Genomic DNA, 22,773 nt, shown 5'->3' on the forward strand with positions numbered 1-22,773 from the left:
CAACGATGACCTTAAGAAATCCAAAAAGCTATGCCGCACCCTCGAGAAAACATGGAGAAAAAACCCAACCACCGACAACATGACCACCCTCAAGGCAGCCACCCACAAACACCACCAGCTGATCCGATCCACCAAGAAATCAGCACTCAAGAATCGACTCGACAACAACGCCCATAACAGCAAGGAACTATTCAACATCGTCAAAGAATTCACCAACCCCACCGCAGCCTCAAACGACATCACTCCCTCCCAAGACCTCTGCGATTAGTTATCCTTCTTCTTCTACAACAAAATTGCCGACATACATAACAGCTTCGAAAACAGTTCCAACAAACAATCCTCTCCACCCCCCTCAGAACCTAAACCGCCCTCTAACAACCTCAGCGCCTGGAACCCAATCACCACTGAAGACACCATCCGCCTCATGAATTCCATCCACTCTGGCTCACCAACCGACCCATGTCCCCACCACATCTTCAACAAAGCAGACTCCACCATCGCACCCCATCTCCGTGATGTCATCAACTGCTCCTTCATCTCTGCCACCTTCCCAGAAAGCTGGAAACATGTCGAAGTCAGCGCACTCCTGAAGAAACCCACAGCAGACCCCTCTGAACTTAAAAACTACCGCCCCATATCCCTCCTCCCATTCCCGGCCAAAGTCATTGAGAAAGCTGTCAATAGCCAACTCGCCGCCTTCCTCGAATCCAACAACTCCCTCGATCCCTCACAGTCCGGCTTTCGAGCCAAACAGAGCAGCGAAACCGCCCTCATCGCAGCAACAGACGACATCCAAACACTACTGGACAACGGAAAAACAGTGGCCCTCATTCTACTAGACCTCTCTACCCGCCTTCGACACGGTTTGTCACAGCACACTCATACAACGCCTCAGCAACATCCGCATAAAAGGAAAAACCTTGGACTGGATCATCTCGTTCCTAGCTGGGAGAACTCAGAGAGTCTGACTTTCCCCATTCAAATCAGAGGCCACCGAAGTCATCTGCGGTGTACCACAAGGATCATCACTCAGTCCCACCCTCTTCAACGTTTACATGAGTCCACTCGCTTCCATCGCGCGTCAACACAACCTTAACATCATCTCCTACGCTGACGACACCCAACTGATCCTTTCCCTCACCAAAGACCCCAACACCGCCAAAACCAATCTTCACAAAGGCATGAAAGAAGTAGCCGTATGGATGAAAGACAGCCGCCTTACACTTAACTCAGACAAAACGGAAGTGCTCATCCTAGGATCATCCCCCTCTGCCTGGGACGACTCATGGTGGCCTTCGGATCTGGGCTCAGCACCCATACCCACGGACCACGCACGTAACCTTGGCTTCATCCTAGACTCTTCACTCTCGATGACCAATCAAGTCAACGGCGTCTCATCCTCCTGCTTCAACGTACTTCGTATGCTCAAAAAAATCTTCCACTGGATCCCCGCCGAGACAAGAAAGACTGTCACCCACGCACTGGTTACGAGTCGACTAGACTACGGAAACACCCTCTACGCCGGAATTACAGCCAAATTACAGAACAAACTCCAACGCATCCAAAACGCTTCAGCAAGACTCATTTTGGACATCCCTCGTCAAGATCACATTACCGGCCACCTGAAAGACCTCCACTGGCTTCCCGTCAACAAGAGAATAACATTCCGTCTCCTCACCCACGCACACAAGGCCCTCAACAAACTAGGGCCCGAATGCCTCAACACTTGACTATCCTTCTACACACACACCCGCCAACTTAGATCATCCAATCAAGGCCTCGCCGCAGTTCCGCGTATCCAAAGATCCACCATGGGAGGTAGATCCTTCTCCTACTTGGCGGCCAAGACCTGGAACTCACTCCCCACTCACCTCCGCCTTACACAGAACCACTTCTCCTTCAGAAAAGAACTTAAAACCTGGCTATTCGATAAATAATGAACCCCCTCCCCAAGCGCCTTGAGACCCTCTAGGTGAGTAGTGCACTATATAAATTCTTGAACTTGAACTTGAACTTGACATCCTATGTTTCACAGTTATTCACCTATTTAGATACTTGTAACGAAGACTACGTCCAGATTCGCTTTAGAGAGGAGGGGGAGGAGAGGAGACTGGGGGGGGAATTGGAAAGGAAAGGAGGGAGGAGAACAATACAATTGCAGAGATTTTCCGACTCGCCATCTCTTTAAAACAAACCATTAATGGCTAGCAAAGGAATTCTTAGGTTTATTTCTGTTAACGTTTGTGGGTTGAATGATAACGGGAAAAGACAGAAAGTGGAGCAAGGATTAAGGTCTTTAGGAGGGGATGTTATATGTCTCCAAGAAACCCATCTGGAGGGATCACAAAAACAGCTGTTAGACACGCTAGGCTATAAAATCATAGGAGATACCACACAAGGAGTAAAAATTAAAGGGGTGGGAATATTGGCTGAAAGAAAACTATCTATTAAGAGCCCAAAGGTGAAATCCGACGCACTAGGTAGATGGGTGATAGCGGAATGTCATCTTCCTACAGGCACCTCCTTCACACTATGCTCAATCTACGGCAGCAATACTGACGACCCAAGCATTATTAATCAGATATCCGGGGAGCTAACCCATTGGCCCACTCCAATAATTCTATGTGGCGATCTTAACATCAACTTGCCGCACGATCTAGAACTAGGGAGTGAAAGGAATTACAAAGGCAGGAAACCTCTAGTCTATAAAGACATTAATGAACCTAGCGCAAACACACGGGCTTAAGGATGTTTGGTCTAAACTTAACCCTTCACAACCTGGATACACATATTTCTCATTTCCACATCAAACATTCGCCAGGTTAGATTATTTCCTGATCTCGTCTTCTCTGCTAGACAAATGCACAATATGCCTAGCCCCACGTTTTAAATCAGACCACAACCCACTCATTCTGATGGTTAGGGGGTTCGAGATTGGGAAGGACACCCCCAGGTGGAGCTTTGAGAAAGAACTTCTACAGGATACTAGCTATCGGACCCATATGCAAGCCTGGATTCAGGAGTTTCTTGAAATAAATGTGGGGTCAGCATCCAACACAGTAGTTTGGGACACGGTAAAAGCTGGTATCCGGGGGAGACGCTAAGATTCTCAATTAGGAAGAAAAAAACAGAAAAGCAGTTAATAACCGACCTACAAATAAAGATAACTGCAGTAGAAACCGCATTAATCCAAAGGGTCCAGAACGGAGCTGAAACAGAGAATATACAAACTGAAGCAACACTGATTAAGGCTAAAATAGGAGCAATATTCTCAGAAAGAGCTGCATCTAAGTGGGCAGCCGCCGGTGAGACACTATATGAGTGTGGCAACAGTATTGGCCATCACCTCGCCGTCAAAACAAGACAAAAAACGGTAAACTGCGAAATATGTACGATCCGTCTACCTTCAGGGATAGAAACCAGTGATTTTAATAAGATACAAGAGGGTTTTCAAGATTTATATGGAACTCTTTACTCAGAAGGAAACACCCGGCCTGACGACTTAGCAGAGCAAGAAATTACTAACTACTTGCAGGACATCGAACTAAGGCAACTTAATACAGGCTACTCTACCCAGTTAGAGAATGTGCCAGAATGGGACGATATTACAGCTGCCCTATTCAGTGTACCCGATGGTAAAGCGGCGGGTATAGATGGTATCCCAGTAGAATTTTATAAGGTCTTTGTGCCCCAAATAAAGCATTTTTCTTGACATAATCACCACTATTTTTAACGGAGGGCCACCCCGCGTCCTGGTCTAATGCAAAAAATTCTATCTTCCCAAAGAAGGATAAATCACCTTTAGAAATTGGTTCTTATACACCCTTTACCTTGATAAACTGCGACTCTAAGATCTACTCCAAGTTGCTCGCAATCAGACTGTCCATGGTAATAGAATCTCTGGTCTCCGAGTGGCAACATGGATTCATTCCAAAAAAGGGTACCATGGAGCATACACGGAGAGCCATCACTCTGTTTGATGCCGCACAGTTGTCAGGAGAGCCGATGTCCCTGATTTTACTAGACGCCGAAAAGGCATTTCACCGGGTCTCCTGGCGGTTCCTGTGGGGCATCATGGAGAGGATGGGGTTTGGACAAAAGTTTAAGCAGGCAGTGCAAGCACTATACTACCATCCGACAGCCTGTCTAGTGTTAAACGGTAGGCTCTCCAAAAACTTTAGTATCTCACGAGGCACCAGGCAGGGCTGTCCCTGCTCCCCTCTGCTGTTCGCTCTTTATATAGATCCCCTAATAAAAAAATAGAGAAAGATCCGGCCATTCAAGCCATGAGCACACAGGGACTGCAAACAAAGATACTGGCTTACGCAGACGACTTGGCCATCACCACCCCTGATCCCGAAAATGCTATGATGGCACTAGAAGCAGAGGCCTATAGGTTTGGACAAATCTCAGGATACGCGCTAAACAGCTCCAAAACTCAGATAATAACTAATAGTGAAATTCACTGGAATAACAGCAGGGTAGTAACAAAAGCAAAGTACCTGGGAGTGACTATAACTGCAAATTTGGACAACCTGGTAGCAGAGAACTTAGTCCCTTTGGCCACTGATACGAAAAAGTCCCTTAAGGCAATTGACAATCTGCACCTTACAATAGTGAGAAGATGCAACGTAATTAAGATGACATATTTTCCAAAATTACTTTATTATTTTCGCTCTATTCCGCTAGAATTCACCAAGATACAGCTAGCAATGTTTCAGCAAATTTTTACACAATTTATTTGGGCGTACTCACAGCCTAGACGGGCCCTGAAACAACTGATACTTCCTAAAGAACGGGGATGGGCATTGCCAAACATAGTACTCTATTCTTGAGCATCAGTCTTACAATATAGTACCGAATTAATCACAACACATCCTTGCACCTCTTCTACTGAATTGCCATCTCCTTTCCGGATGTTAATAGGAGAGGAAGCTCGCGGCTGCCTTTTCCGACAGCTATCCTACGGATATTACAAGCGAGTTTGGTTTTTATTATAGGAGTTTATAGAGCGCCTGGTGACGCCTCCCGGCGTGTCCCCGCGCTGTGGAGAAAAGTATTATTAGGGTGGAAGGCAGCGAGCAAAACAGTTAGATAGTGAAAAGATACGTTTTTAACTGTTTTCTAAAGGATGTCTCGTTTTTTTCCTGTCTGATATTAATGGGGAGGGTATTCCACTTCTTGGCTGCAAGAGTGCGAAAGGACCTGCCTCCCAATCTGGCCTTTTTTGGGCGCGTTGTTTTAAGCAGACCTGTTCCCTTGGAACGTCGGGATCTCTGGGGTTCGTAGAGCGAGGCTAAGTCAGACAAGTAGGAGGGGGCTTTATGGTGGATGATCCTGTGGCACCAGAGGAGTGCCTTGAATACTATCCTCTTGCTGATAGGCAGCCAATGCAGGGTATCCAAAGAAGGTTTCGAGGGAGCTCTACGAGGGAGTCTTAGCACAAGGCGTGCCGCTGAATTTTGCAGGACTTGTAGTTTCCTAATATTTTTTTCTGAAGTGCCCAGCAGGAGCACGTTCCCATAATCTATACGGGAAGTGATAAGAGCCTGAGTCATGGTGCGCCTGGAATTCAATGGAAGGAGATCCAGGGTGCGATTAAGCGTTTTCATAACTCCAAAACACTTACCAACAGTTTTTTTGACATGACTGTCATAGGAGAGCTTGTTGTCTATCCAGACACCCAAGTTCTTGGCTTCCGGACTGGGAGTGGGTACAGGTCCCAGACATGTAGGCCACCAGTCTTTGGTCCATTTAGTGTTGTTTCCCCCTATTATGAGCACCTCGGTTTTTGTTCCGTTTAGTTTGAGGCAGTGCTCATTCATCCATATGGCCAGCTTGCACATACAGGATTTGAAGTTATCGGCCTCCGAGGAGGGGGATTGAGACAGGGAGATCAGGAGTTGAGTATCGTCGGCGTAGGAGACAAGCTCTACGCCGAACGATTGGACCACCTCTGCCAATGGTGCCATATATAAGTTGAATAGGGTGGGGCTCAGGGCAGAGCCCTGAGGTACCCCCTGTTCTAGAGTCATGCTGTCAGAGAGATAAGACCCTCTTTGGACCTGAAAGCTTCGGTTGGTCAGAAAAGCCTTCAACCAACCTAGTGCCTCTTTTGTAACCCCCGCTCTGTTTAGACACTGTAGCAGGATGGAGTGAGCTACAGTGTCAAACGCGGCACTGAGGTCCAGCATGATCAAGGCCATGGTTTTGCCCTCGTCGGCTCCCTCCCGCAGAGTTTCAGTAGCTCTTAAGAGTGCTGTCTCTGTGGAGAAGCTCGATCTGAAACCCGATTGAGATGAATGAAAGGCTTTTTGGGTTTCAAGATGGGTCATAAGTTGGGCATTAGCCACTTTCTCAGCTAATTTAGCGAGATATGGTAGTAGTGAGATTGGACGTAAATTCTCCAATATGTCCTGGCTCAAGTTGGGTTTTTTTTTGATGGGGAACACTATGGCTTTTTTCCAGTCAGCGGGTAGACTAGCTGTGGAGAAGGATATTTGCAGCATATGTCTGAAGTGGGGCTCCAGGACCGAGAGGCTAGCAGTTAAGATTTTAGGAGGTGCGGGATCACGTGGCGAACCAGATTTGATACTTTTACAGATTTTTATCAACATTTCAGCAGGAGGTACAGAGAATACGCATAGACGGGATTGAGTGCATATGTGATCCTCATTCTCTGTAAAATCAATGCCAGATTTTATGTTGCTGGAAAAATTCGCATATATGTTTGTAATTTTATCAGAGAAGTACTTGGCAATTTTATTGCAGGTTTCCACTGAATCATTATAGGAGGTGGGATTAGACTCAACTATAGAGATTTCTTTGTATATCTGGAAAAGCTCTTTAGAGGAGTTTTCAGCTTCTAAAATACGATTATTATAGTAGGATGCTTTTGATGTGCGTACCTTTTTGTTATATTCTTTTTGTGCTGTTTTGTATCGGGCTTTAATTTCAGGGCAGAAACTAGCACACCAATCTCTTTCGAGCTTTTTACATGCCGTTTTAGCGAGCTGGAGCTCCTGACTGAACCACGGGGCAGTTTTTTTGGTTCTTGTGGCATTAGTCATAGTGCGAATGGGAGCAGTAGCATCCAACGCTTTTGTGATGTAGTCCTGTAGGTGAGCATATGCTGTCTCACTATCGGATCCTTTTGGGGGGCCTGCATCCTGAAAGATATTAGAAAAAGAGTCAATGGAAAAGTCCTTCCATCTCCTGCGCTTGAAACGCTGTGAGCTTTTTTTATACTGCTCGGTCTTTTCTAGTTGGATAGATATAGGGATAATAAAATGATCAGACCAGGGAATTGGCTGAGGAGATAGGGTCTGAATTCCCTTCCAGTTTCCAAATACAGGGTCTAATAAGTGTCCGTGTTGGTGTGTCGGATCATTGTTTTTTAACTCTAGTTCTAAAGAGAGTAGCTCTGATTTGATGTCCGCCGCCTCTTTGTCGAGCGGGTCGTCAAAATGGACGTTTAGGTCGCCAAGCACTACAATTCTAGTTTTTTTAAGCGCAAGATGGGTAATGGCTTCCACCAGAGTGGGGGTAAAATCATAGAGTCGTCCAGGGGGGCGGTACAACAGAATACCTGAAAGGGAGTGATTAGGACCAGTAATAATAGTAAAGGTGGCCGCTTCACTATGGTCAATCACGGTAGAAGAGAGGGTACACTCTAATGGAGATTTAGTGGCTATAGCAATGCCCCCCCCCTCTACCATCTTTCCTATCCAACCTGGAGAGGACGAATCCAGGTGGAAGGGCCTGAATAATGTCGGGATCTGAATATTCGTCCAGCCAAGTTTCCGTAAGAAACAGAATGTGGATTTTGTTATCTTTAAGTAAATGGTAGATTTCTAAGCAGTGTTTTCGTAGAGATCTACAATTGAGCAGAGCTGCTTTTAATGTATTAATGTCGCTGGTAGAATTCAGATTGTTATCAGGGGCAAAGGTGCATGAGGTACAATTTATTAGTGATAGGGCTTGCATCTCATGTTTGCAGCATGTAGGATTGTTTGGCTGGAGATCTAGCAATTCTTGTCTGCCATACCGTATGATGGTTGATGTAGGCGAGCCAGGGTTTATGGCCCCGCGCCCCGTCCAGTCGCGGACGGGCACAGACGGGCTTGACTTTGGCGCGCTTCCGGCGCGCCCGCTGCACGCGTCCGCTGCGCGGTCGCTGGCCAACACACATTTATAGGCAGTAGGGGCAACTAGAACACTGACCTGGCAGCCCGGAGACGGAAGTGCTAGGCTCCTCCTCACCCTCCGCAACAAACGCCCAGAAATGGACGCGGCGGACCGGGGCGGGAGTCGGCGTGAATGTGAGTCGGCTGACTTAGCACTCAGCCTGGCGGTGAGGTACAGTCAGGAAAGTGACAAGAATTATTTAAGCACACAAAATTTTAAAATTTAGCCTTACTCGCTAAAATTAAGAAAACACGCTATAGATCAGCGCTAACAGTGTGAAACAGTGGTAGAACACAGCGCAAGCGGATAGAGCCTGCCACTGCCACCGGCAAGACTCTTCTCCACAGCGCGACTGCGTTAGGCTGCAGTTTAAGTACACATCGCCTACAGCGCAACTAGAACGCTGACCTGGCAGCCCGGAGGCCGGAAGTGCTAGGCTCCTCCTCACCCTCCGCAACAAACGCCCAGAAATGGACGCGGCGGACCGGGGCGGGAGTCGGCGTGAATGTGAGTCGGCTGACTTAGCACTCAGCCTGGCGGTGAGGTACAGTCAGGAAAGTGACAAGAATTATTTAAGCACACAAAATTTTAAAATTTAGCCTTACTCGCTAAAATTAAAAAAACACGCTATAGATCAGCGCTAACAGTGTGACACAGTGGTAGAACACAGCGCAAGCGGATAGAGCCTGCCACTGCCACCGGCAAGACTCTTCTCCAGAGTTCATCAGTTTAAGACACTGATGAACTCTTTTAAGGTATTTTCTAGTATACGCAGGATTTATGGTCTTGGAAGGTTTAATCACTACACCCCCCTTACTCAAAATCAAAATCTGCCTGGCATTTTTTCCTAAGTTACCTAGCAGAATGGTACAAAACTGGTATCTTAAAACTAGGGGACCTAATTTCAAACGAGAGAGTGAGCACATTTTTAGAACTTCAAAGCAAATTTGGGTTAAAACAGCAAGATGCCTTCAAGTTCACAGCTATTTATAGCTTTCTCTCACGGAAGGTGGGGGGACTGGCTGGGTTCTCAGAGGTTAAAATTATCAATATGCTATCAACTTCGGTAGCCCCACGAATAGGGTCTATCTATGCCATTTTAACTCTGAACACACCAGATGATCTTCCTAGAATAGCTGACAAGTGGTAATCAAAATTGGAAGCACCACGTAGCCTGTTTTTTAAATCCTTGGAACTTTCACAGAGAGACTTACTGTCAGCTAAATTGCAAGTACAGCACTTCAAAACCATTTTCTTCTTATATTTAACTCCAAGCAGAATTGCAAAGTGGAGCACGGGGGAGGGAACAACATGCCCATGCTGCTCAGCGGTTGGAGCTGACTCCATCCATATGTTTGCTACCTGCCAAAAACTGTCCTCTGTCCTGTCTAGAATACAGGAATTCTTGGGAAAGGTTGTTTCACAAGACTACACACTAACCCCCACAACTATTATGCTAGGGACCTGTGAAACACTAAGGTGGACTAAAGGAGGCGCTTTGGTGTTTGTAGCTATGACAGTTTGGAGGATCTGTGTAGCCTACGGGTGGAAAGACGCAGACCCGCCACCATTCTCTCAGTGGCTAGCCAGGCTAATGGCGACATATCATCTTGAGAAAGCGATATACGCTAAAAAAGGTTGCAAAGGGAAAAGGAGAGGGATAGACATATGGGAACATATTACCACATGGCTTGAACGCTCAAACTAAATCTCTATATTTAACTCTTCAATTCCTTAGCACCTCCAACCTCCAGATCTCCCTTTTCTTTTTTTTTGTCTCTTTTCATTTTTAGGTCTCGCAACCTATCGATGTGCGCAAGCGCATCGAGCGGAGCGAGAATTCATGTGGCGAAAACAGCTTCAAACCAAAGGGCTTTCAGCCCCGCGGTTTTCATGCAGTGCCCGTGAACCACGTGATAACATGCACGCGCATTCAGGGCCAGCCAGCCCAGCACATCAAAGGGCTTCTCCTCCCCTAATTATTCATGGCCGGCCGCAGGCCGGCCGTACTTTCAGTTTCCCCGGAACGGCTAATTAGGGGAGGAGAAGCCCTTTGATGTGCTTCACACCAATGCGCCTCAGTCATTCCTCTTCTTTGTATTTGCTTCCAGACTCCGATCTGCTCATGTGCACAAGACGCTTTACACATTACACTCATCTGCCTGAAGTGGGAGTTTTAAACAAGCAAAGCTGGTCCTTCTGTACTTGCAGTTTCACTTCTAATGTGTGTTGTTATTTATCATGATTTTTAGCTGAGGTGTATCACGCTTGTTCATGAGTTTGATCTCTTCATACTGTGAAATGTTTTCTAAGTTGTTTTTGATTGTCTTACCACTGGAGGTCTCCCTGTGCTACATTTAGCCTCTGACACATGCAACGCCACTCAACCACGCAACGCCACTCAACCACGCAACGCCACTCAACCACGCAACGCCACTCAACCACGCAACGCCACGCAACTACGCAACGCCTCTCAACTACGCAACGCCACTCAACTACGCAACGCCACGCAACTACGCAACGCCACTCAACTACGCAACGCCACTCAACTACGCAACGCCACTCAACTACGCAACGCCACTCAACTACACAACGCCACTCAACTACGCAACGCCGCGCAACTACGCAACGCCGCAACGCCGCAACGCCACGCAACTACGCAACGCCACGCAACTACGCAACGCCACGCAACCACGCAACGCCACTCACACATGCAACGCCACGCAACTACGCAACGCCACGCAACTACGCAACGCCACGCAACAACGCAACGCCACGCAACAACGCAACGCCACGCAACTACGCAACGCAACGCCACGCAACTACGCAACGCCACGCAACTACGCAACGCCACGCAACTACGCAACGCCACTCAACTACGCAACGCCACTCAACTACGCAACGCCACTCAACTACGCAACGCCGCGCAACGCCGCAATGCCACGCAACTACGCAACGCCACGCAACAACGCAACGCCACTCACACATGCAACGCCACGCAACTACGCAACGCCACTCACACATGCAACGCCACGCAACTACGCAACGCCACTCACACACGCAACGCCACGCAACTACGCAACGCCACGCAACTACACGCAACGCCGCTCAACTACGCAACGCCGCGCAACTACGCAACGCCGCAATGCCACGCAACTACGCAACGCCACTCAACTACGCAACGCCACTCAACTACGCAACGCCACTCAACTACGCAACGCCGCGCAACTACGCAACGCCGCGCAACTACGCAACTACGCAATGCCACGCAACTACGCAACGCCACGCAACAACGCAACGCCACTCACACATGCAACGCCACGCAACTACGCAACGCCACGCAACGCCGCGCAACTATGCAACGCCGCAATGCCACTCAACTACGCAACGCCACTCAACTACGCAACGCCGTTCAACTACGCAACGCTGCTCAACTACGCAACGCCGCGCAACTACGCAACTACGCAATGCCATGCAACTACGCAACGCCACGCAACAACGCAACGCCACTCACACATGCAACGCCACGCAACTACGCAACGCCACGCAACTACGCAACGCCACGCAACTACGCAACGCCACGCAACTACGCAACGCCGCTCAACTACGCAACGCCGCTCAACTACGCAACGCCGCTCAACTACGCAACGCCATGCAACTACGCAACGCCACGCAACAATGCAACGCCACTCAACTACGCAACGCCACTCAACTACGCAACACCACTCAACTACGCAACGCCGCTCAACTACGCAACGCCGCTCAACTACGCAATGCCGCGCAACTACGCAACGCCGCAATGCCACGCAACTACGCAACGCCGCAATGCCACGCAACTACGCAACGCCACGCAACTACGCAACGCCACGCAACAACGCAACGCCACGCAACAACGCAACGCCACTCACACATGCAACGCCACTCACATATGCAACGCCACTCACACATTCAACGCCACTCACACATGCAACGCCACTCAACTACGCAACGCCACGCAACTACGCAACGCCGCTCAACTACGCAACGCCGCGCAACTACGCAACGCCGCAATGCCACGCAACTACGCAACGCCACGCAACAACGCAACGCCACTCACACATGCAACGCCACGCAACTACGCAACGCCACTCACACATGCAATGCCACGCAACTACGCAACGCCACTCACACACGCAACGCCACGCAACTACGCAACGCCAAGCAACTACACGCAACGCCGGTCAACTACGCAACGCCGTGCAACTACGCAACGCCGCAATGCCACGCAACTACGCAACGCCACTCAACTACGCAACGCCACTCAACTACGCAACGCCACTCAACTACGCAACGCCACTCAACTACGCAACGCCGCCCAACTACGCAATGCCGCGCAACTACGCAACTACGCAATGCCACGCAACTACGCAACGCCACGCAACAACGCAACGCCACTCACACATGCAACGCCACGCAACTACGCAACACCACGCAACTACGCAACGCCGCGCAACTATGCAACGCCGCAATGCCACTCAACTACGCAACGCCACTCAACTACGCAACGCCGTTCAACTACGCAACGCCGCTCAACTACGCAACGCCGCGCAACTACGCAACTACGCAATGCCACGCAACTACGCAACGCCACGCAACAACGAAACGCCACTCACACATGCAACGCCACGCAACTACGCAACGCCACGCAACTACGCAACGCCACGCAACTACGCAACGCCACTCAACTACGCAACGCCGCTCAACTACGCAACGCCGCTCAACTACGCAACGCCATGCAACTACGCAACGCCACGCAACAACGCAACGCCACTCAACTACGCAACGCCACTCAACTACGCAACGCCACTCAACTACGCAACACCACTCAACTACGCAACGCCGCTCAACTACGCAACGCCGCTCAACTACGCAATGCCGCGCAACTACGCAACGCCGCAATGCCACGCAACTACGCAACGCCGCAATGCCACGCAACTACGCAACGCCACGCAACAACGCAACGCCACGCAACAACGCAACGCCACTCACACATGCAACGCCACTCACATATGCAACGCCACTCACACATGCAACGCCACTCACACATGCAACGCCACTCAACTACGCAACGCCACGCAACTACGCAACGCCGCTCAACTACGCAACGCCGCGCAACTACGCAACGCCGCAATGCCACGCAACTACGCAACGCCACGCAACAACGCAACGCCACTCACACATGCAACGCCACTCACACATGCAACGCCACTCACACATGCAACGCCACTCAACTACGCAACGCCACTCAACTACGCAACGCCACACAACTACGCAACGCCGCTCAACTACGCAACGCCGCTCAACTACGCAACGCCGCTCAACTACCCAACGCCGCTCAACTACGCAACGCCGCAATGCCACGCAACTACGCAACGCCACGCAACAACGCAACGCCACTCGCACATGCAACGCCACTCGCACATGCAACGCCACTCAACTACGCAACGCCACTCAACTACGCAACGCCACTCAACTATGCAACGCCACGCAACTACGCAACGCCACGCAACTACGCAACGCCACGCAACTACGCAACGCCACGCAACGCCACGCAACGACGCAACGCCACGCAACGCCACGCAACGACGCAACGCCACGCAACTACACTCAACGCCGCGCAACTACGCAACGCCGCGCAACTACGCAACGCCGCAATGCCACGCAACTACGCAACGCCACGCAACTACGCAACGCCACGCAACTACACGCAACGCCGCTCAACTACGCAACGCCGCGCAACTACGCAACGCCGCAATGCCACGCAACTACGCAACGCCACGCAACTACACGCAACGCCGCTCAACTACGCAACGCCGCGCAACTACGCAACGTCGCAATGCCACGCAACTACGCATCGCCACGCAACTACACGCAACGCCGCTCAACTACGCAACGCCGCGCAACTACGCAACGCCGCAATGCCACGCAACTACGCAACGCCACGCAACTACACGCAACGCCGCTCAACTTCGCAACGCCGCGCAACTACGCAACGCCGCAATGCCACGCAACTACGCAACGCCACGCAACAACGCAACGCCACTCACACATGCAACGCCACTCACACATGCAACGCCACTCACACATGCAACGCCACTCACACATGCAACGCCACTCAACTACGCAACGACACTCAACTACGCAACGCCACGCAACTACACGCAACGCCGCTCAACTACGCAACGCCGTGCAACTACGCAACGCCGCAATGCCACGCAACGCCGCAATGCCACGCAACGCCGCAACGCCACTCACACACGCAACGCCACGCAACTACGCAACGCCGCGCAACTACGCAACGCCGCTCAACTACGCAACGCCGCTCAACTACGCAACGCCGCTCAACTACGCAATGCCGCGCAACTACGCAACGCCGCAATGCCACGCAACTACGCAACGCCACTCACACATGCAACGCCACTCAACTACGCAACGCCACTCAACTACGCAACGCCACTCAACTACGCAACGCCACTCAACTACGCAACGCCACTCAACTACGCAATGCCACGCAACTACGCAACGCCACGCAACAACGCAACGCCACTCACACATGCAACGCCACTCAACTACGCAACGCCACTCAACTACGCAACGCCACTCAACTACGCAATGCCACTCACCTACGCAATGCCACTCAACTACGCAACGCCACTCACCTATGCAACGCCACTCACCTATGCAACGCCACTCACCTATGCAACGCCACTCACCTATGCAACGCCACTCAACTACGCAACGCCACTCAACTACGCAACGCCACTCAACTACGCAACGCCACTCAACTACGCAACGCCGCGCAACTACGCAACGCCGCAATGCCACGCAACTACGCAACGCCACGCAACAACGCAACGCCACTCACACATGCAACGCCACTCACACATGCAACGCCACTCAACTACGCAACGCCACTCACCTACGCAACGCCACTCACCTACGCAACGCCACTCAACTACGCAACGCCACTCAACTACGCAACGCCACTCAACTACGCAACGCCACTCACCTATGCAAGGCCACTCACCTATGCAACGCCACTCACCTATGCAACGCCACTCACCTACGCAACGCCACTCAACTACGCAACGCCACTCAACTACGCAACGCCACTCAACTACGCAACGCCGCTCAACTACGCAACACCGCTCAACTACGCAACGCCGCGCAACTACGCAACGCCGCAATGCCACGCAACTACGCAACATGCAACGCCACTCAACTACGCAACGCCACTCAACTACGCAACATGCAACGCCACTCAACTACGCAACGCCACTCAACTACGCAACGCCACTCAACTACGCAACGCCACTCAACTACGCAACATGCAACGCCACTCAACTACGCAACGCCACTCAACTACGCAACGCCACTCAACTACGCAACGCCGCTCAACTACGCAACGCCGCGCAACTACGCAACGCCGCAATGCCACGCAACTACGCAACGCCACGCAACAACGCAACGCCACTCACACATGCAACGCCACTCAACTACGCAACGCCACTCAACTACGCAATGCCACTCACCTACGCAATGCCACTCACCTACGCAACGCCACTCAACTACGCAACGCCACTCAACTACGCAACGCCACTCAACTACGCAACGCCACTCACCTATGCAACGCCACTCACCTATGCAACGCCACTCAACTACGCAACGCCACTCAACTACGCAACGCCGCAATGCCACGCAACTACGCAACGCCACGCAACAACGCAACGCCACTCACACATGCAACGCCACTCACACATGCAACGCCACTCAACTACGCAATGCCACTCACCTACGCAACGCCACTCACCTACGCAACGCCACTCAACTACGCAACGCCACTCAACTACGCAACGCCACTCAACTACGCAACGCCACTCAACTACGCAACGCCACTCACCTACGCAACGCCACTCACCTACGCAACGCCACTCACCTATGGAACGCCACTCACCTATGCAACGCCACTCACCTATGCAACGCCACTCAACTACGCAACGCCACTCACCTACGCAACGCCACTCACCTATGCAACGCCACTCAACTACACAACGCCACTCAACTACGCAACGCCACTCAACTACGCAACGCCGCGCAACTACGCAACGCCACGCAACAACGCAACGCCACTCACACATGCAACGCCACTCACACATGCAACGCCACTCAACTACGCAATGCCACTCACCTACGCAACGCCACTCACCTACGCAACGCCACTCAACTACGCAACGCCACTCACCTATGCAACGCCACTCACCTATGCAACGCCACTCACCTATGCAACGCCACTCACACATGCAACGCCACTCACCTACGCAACGCCACTCACCTACGCAACGCCACTCAACTACGCAACGCCACTCAACTACGCAACGCCACTCACACATGCAACGCCACTCACACATGCAACGCCACTCAACTACGCAATGCCACTCACCTACGCAACGCCACTCACCTACGCAACGCCACTCAACTACGCAACGCCACTCAACTACGCAACGCCACTCACCTATGCAACGCCACTCGCCTATGGAACGCCACTCACCTATGCAACGCCACTCACCTATGCAACGCCACTCAACTACGCAACGCCACTCACCTACGCAACGCCACTCACCTATGCAACGCCACTCAACTACACAACGCCACTCAACTACGCAACGCCACTCAACTACGCAACGCCGCGCAACTACGCAACGCCACGCAACAACGCAACGCCACTCACACATGCAACGCCACTCACACATGCAACGCCACTCAACTACGCAATGCCACTCACCTACGCAACGCCACTCACCTACGCAACGCCACTCAACTACGCAACGCCACTCACCTATGCAACGCCACTCACCTATGCAACGCCACTCACCTATGCAACGCCACTCACACATGCAACGCCACTCACCTACGCAACGCCACTCACCTACGCAACGCCACTCAACTACGCAACGCCACTCAACTACGCAACGCCACTCACACATGCAACGCCACTCACACATGCAACGCCACTCAACTACGCAATGCCACTCACCTACGCAACGCCACTCACCTACGCAACGCCACTCAACTACGCAACGCCACTCAACTACGCAACGCCACTCACCTATGCAACGCCACTCGCCTATGCAACGCCACTCACCTATGCAACGCCACTCACACATGCAACGCCACTCACCTACGCAACGCCACTCACCTACGCAACGCCACTCAACTACGCAACGCCACTCAACTACGCAACGCCACTCAACTACGCAACGCCACTCAACTACGCAACGCCACTCAACTACGCAACGCCACTCAACTACGCAACGCCACTCAACTACGCAACGCCACTCACACATGCAACGCCACTCACACATGCAACGCCACTCACACATGCAACGCCACTCACACATGCAACGCCACTCACACATGCAACGCCACTCACACATGCAACGCCACTCACACATGCAACGCCACTCACACATGCAACGCCACTCAACTACGCAACGCCACTCACACATGCAACGCCACTCACACATGCAACGCCACTCACACACGCAACGCCACTCACACACGCAACGCCACTCACACACGCAACGCCACTCACACACGCAACGCCACTCACACGCAACGCCACTCACACACGCAACGCCACTCACACACGCAACGCCACTCACACACGCAACGCCACTCACACACGCAACGCCACTCACACACGCAACGCCACTCACACACGCAACGCCACTCACACACGCAACGCCACTCACACACACAACGCCACTCACACACACAACGCCACTCACACACGAAAAACCACTCACGTTGCCAATAGGTCTCGCAGTACGACAGTTGGAGCCATTACAATTGCAAATAACAATGCCTTTCACTTTGGTTATCATTTTAAATACATAAAGGGCTTTGTCATTTACAAAACCAATAGCTCCAACTTTCCTACTGCGAGACCTATTGGCAACGCCAGTGCTTGTTATTTTTCTTTCTCTCTGTTCTGCAAGTCCCATTACACTTCTAGTTTTTGAAAATTCTCTCATGATGCTTTATTCGTATGCACTTTGATGTTCCTGATTAATATTTTGAACTTTATCCTTCTATTGTGTAAAAACGGGGTGGGGGGAGGGGGGACACCACTATGTCAAACTCTGTATATTTTGCAAATCTTGAAAAAAAAAATGTTTTAAATGGAGTAATTTATAAAAGAGATGTGTGGATCCACTGGTGAATAATTGCTGATATCCCACCTCCTTTCTCTGAGCTCATTCTCTTTTGGTCATCTCAGGTATGGCTTCTGGAGATCTGGAGTAGATTCCTCTGACAACCAGGTTTCAGTTAAGAACAGGATATCCAGCTTAGAAGATTCTAATAATTTGAGTATTTCCACCTTATCTTTGCCTAGGGAAGGTGGGTTTAGTAAAGCCGCTTTTAACGACTCCTCAATCTGAGGATGTAGAAGAGTATTATTGTTTGTTGGTCCGCAGTGAGGGCTGTTGAGTACCAGTATGTGTGGCTGGCATACACGCCATTTGCCTCTAAAAACAAGTCAAACATGGGGGAGATACTAAAATCTGTGTACATGAAAGACTTTAGATCTTATGCAGAATATGAGAAATATTGAGTACGCTACCTGATTTCTGGTCCCAGCAGTGGCGGCCAGGTGTGCCTGGGAGCAGACAGGCTTGTCTTTGGCAAAATGTTTGCAACTCACATGCCAAATGTTTGCAACAAACACGCACACAAAAAAAATTGCTCTTTAAAAAGTCCATTCAATTGTGTACTCACAGATGTGACACAAACTCCAACTCTCACTTGTACAGCCTCACACTTCACACCTCATTTATAAATGGATTAATGTAACAAATCAGATATCTCTTAACCACATGTTCAATGCTGCACAATTACACAGGCATTGTGCTCTGCTGTGCACAAACACATGAAACACAATCCATCCCCAGGCACAAAGACCTACACACTGGAAATAAGTAATCAGATGGATCAGTCGCTTACAAGCTCATATATAATGTTCCACCCAAGACAACCAATCACAAACAAACACATACACACTGTCTCGCACACACAAATCACTTCCATACATTTTGTAGTGAAAGGTTAGGCTTCGACCAAGCCATTCACGGGCATCAACTACTCCAAGAGACCTACACACAGGGTGGGCACAGATCTGTACAATCACATGTAACACCCCAAATAATCACGGCTCACTCTTCTCACAAAGGTGTTGCAGTCTCTTCAACAGAGCTGTGTCATCCCAGAGTCTCTGAGGCAACACCCAATGAGGAATGCTGCTGAGGGAGTTGGAAGGTGTCAGTATCTGAGGAGGAAGCAGTTCTGTGGGTTGAGCATTCTGTAATATATAAATTCCTCCTTTCTATCAACACCATGGACATGCAATACTTCATATATTAGCGACACGCGGAAATATGGAAAAATGCACAACGCTTCAATTCCAAATAGGGAGCCCTAAATATGTGTTGGCCGGGCCCCACAAATCATTAGTATATCAACAAACTAGAACTCAGCTTCGTATGTTAGTTATGAATAAAACAACCACCTTACTATAGGGAACAACGTGCGGATATCAAAAGGTTCAATGTACAGTACTGTGGACAAAGGTACTTAATAAAGACATGTATTCTGAGAGAAGAAACTAATATTGTTCTGTAAAAATATACTTTTGTTTCCTCCTAGCATACCTCTTAATCCATTGCAGAGACAACCTCCCACTGAATACAAACATCAAAGAACAAGGTCTGAGCAGGTATTGGTGAAAATCAGTAACAACTCCAAATGGACCCATTCTGGACAAATGTATGACGTTACAACGCATACATTTACAACGCATTCACTTACAACGCAGTTTTTATATTGCAACATCCACTACAACGCATTCCATTGGATCGCATGACACTACATCGGATTTTTAAAAACTACCTTTATAACGCATTTCATTACATTGCATACTACCTTTACAACGCAAACCATTACATTGCATTGCATTTAAGGTACGTATTGGATAGTATGGGGATACAAATGACTATTCCAACTCCAGGGGGTGCAACAATAGGGTAAGTGTTGGATAGTGGAGGGGTAAAAATTACTATTCTAACTCCAATGGTATGCATTGTAATGGTATGCGTTGTAATGCCTCCGGATCCGGATCTACAACCGACCCCTGCCCCCACCACGTCTTCAACAAGGCCGACTCCATCATCGCACCCCAACTCCGGGACGTCATCAACACCTCCTTCAACACCGCCACCTTCCTGGAGAGCTGGAAGCATGCCGAACTCAACGCCCTACTGAAGAAACCAACAGCTGACCCCACCGACCTCAAGAACTTCCGCCCCATCTCGCTCCTCCCATTTCCTGCCAAAGTCATTGAGAATACCGTCAACAGACAGCTTGCAGCCTTCCTCGAGACGAACGGATCCCTCGACCCCTCGCAGTCCGGTTTCCGAGCCAACCACAGCACCGAGACCGCCCTCATCGCAGCCACCGACGACATCAGAACCCTGCTCGACAACGGAGAAACAGCGGCCCTCATCCTCCCGGACCTCTCTGCAGGGTTCAACACTGTCTGCCACCGCACCATAGTTCAACGCCTCAGCAACATCGGTATCCAAGAGAAGGCACTAGAGTGGATCATCTCGTTCCTCACCGGAAGAACACAGAGAGTCCGCCTCCCCCCATTTCGATCCGAGGCCACCGAAGTCATCTACTGCGTACCGCAAGGATCATCACTCAGCCCCACCCTCTTCAACGTCTACATGAGACCTCTTGCAGCCATCGCACGCCAGCACAACCTCAACATCATCTCCTACGCCGACGACACCCAACTGATCCTCTCCTTCACCAGAGACCCCGCCACCGCCAGAACGAGCCTACACGAAGGGATGAAAGACGTCGCCGAGTGGATGAAGAACAGCCGCCTGAAACTGAACTCAGACAAGACGGAAGTCCTCGTCCTGGGACCATCGCCCTCCGCCTGGGACGACTCCTGGTGGCCCCCCGCCCTGGGCGCCACCCCCAAGCCAACAGACCACGCACGCAACCTGGGCTTCATCCTGGACTCCTCCCTCTCGAAGACCAGACAAGTCAAAGCCGTCTCCTCATCATGCTTCAACACCCTACGCATGCTCCGCAAGATCTTCCGATGGATCCCGACCGAAACCAGGAAGACGGTCACCCAGGCACTCGTCACCAGCCGACTGGACTACGGAAACACCCTCTACGCCGGAACCACAGCCAAGCTACAGAAAAGACTCCAACGCATCCAGAACGCCTCCGCCCGACTCATCCTGGACATCCCCCCGACGCAGCCCCATCTCCGGCCACCTGAAGGATCTGCACTGGCTCCCCGTCAGCAAGAGGATCATGTTCAGGCTCCTCACCCACGCACACAAGTCTCTCCACGACCTGGGCCCCAAGTACCTCAACGACCGCTTGACCTTCTACACGCCCACCCGCCAGCTACGTTCTACAAGCCTCGGCCTCGCCGCCGTACCACGCATCCGAAGAGCCACCGCTGGAGGTAGATCCTTCTCCTACCTGGCGGCCAAGACATGGAACTCCCTCCCCATCCATCTCTGGCTGACCCAGGACCATCTCGCCTTCAGGAGACAACTCAAGACCTGGCTGTTCGAGCAATAGCGGTCCCCTTCCCCCAAGCGCCTTGAGACCCTGCCGGGTGAGTAGTGCGCTATACAAATGTTATGATTGATTGATTGATTGATTGAATGCCTGCGTAGTAGTGAATTGCGATGTAGTATCATGCGTTGTAATGCCTGCGTTGTTGTGTCATGCCTTGTAAAGGATGTTGCGTTGTAATGCCTGTGTTGTAAGTGTAGTGCGATGCAATGGTTGCATTGTAAAGGTTGATTCCCATTTTCCAGATATAAAGGAGTTAAAACCACACACTGAGGCCACACTAAATCTTTGATGTATTATAACAAGGTCACAAAGTGACCCCCTTGCACAGTACACCTCAAGTCCTGAATTTCAGCAAGGATACATAGCTCGGATCTAAACACTGTTAATGGGTGTTTAAATATCATAATGCACTGTCCTTTAAAGAGCCATGGCTAAATGAAGGGATTCATATAGAACAGTGGGCCATGTAGTCTCACAATTATTAAACATCACACACACACACCTGCCTACTGCATTCACACTTGAGTGTGAGAGGCTCGGGGCACCCCCTCACTGACCTGCTGAAAGTGATGGGACCTGCAGACAGGCTCCTCCTTGCGCTGGACAGACGGACAGAGCACCAGACCTTCTCCCTCCTCTGATGCAGGTTGGGCTCCGCTGATGCTGCTGATTCTGCCACCGCTGACCCGGAAGCAGACACGTGTGAGAGGGCGGAGCTTCATTTCGCCTCCGCTGCTTCTGCAGACGCTGCCCCCGGTGACCCAGACACTGTTCATCTCTCAGGCCTGAGGAGAGCCCCATCGGCTCCGTTGTTTCTGCCGACTCTGCCCCGGGTGACCCGGAAGTGAAACTGTTCATGAGTTTCCAGCAGTGAAGGAGAAG

At 50.8% G+C, this 22,773-nt stretch overlaps 1 protein-coding gene across 1 annotated transcript in view; it reads right to left on the reverse strand.

Moving 5' to 3' along the window:
- Positions 1-22,551, reverse strand: part of LOC147736839 (uncharacterized) — a 78,108-nt gene extending 55,557 nt beyond the window's left edge. Inside the window, exon 1 of the mRNA XM_086952708.1 lies at positions 22,449-22,551. The gene's annotated coding sequence lies outside the window, so the exon portion shown is untranslated. The remainder of the gene's footprint in view (positions 1-22,448) is intronic.
- Positions 22,552-22,773: the final 222 nt, after the last annotated feature.

Source organism: Lissotriton vulgaris, chromosome 1_2 (genome assembly GCF_964263255.1).
Source record: "Lissotriton vulgaris chromosome 1_2, aLisVul1.2, whole genome shotgun sequence".
Classification (NCBI taxonomy): domain Eukaryota; kingdom Metazoa; phylum Chordata; class Amphibia; order Caudata; family Salamandridae; genus Lissotriton; species Lissotriton vulgaris.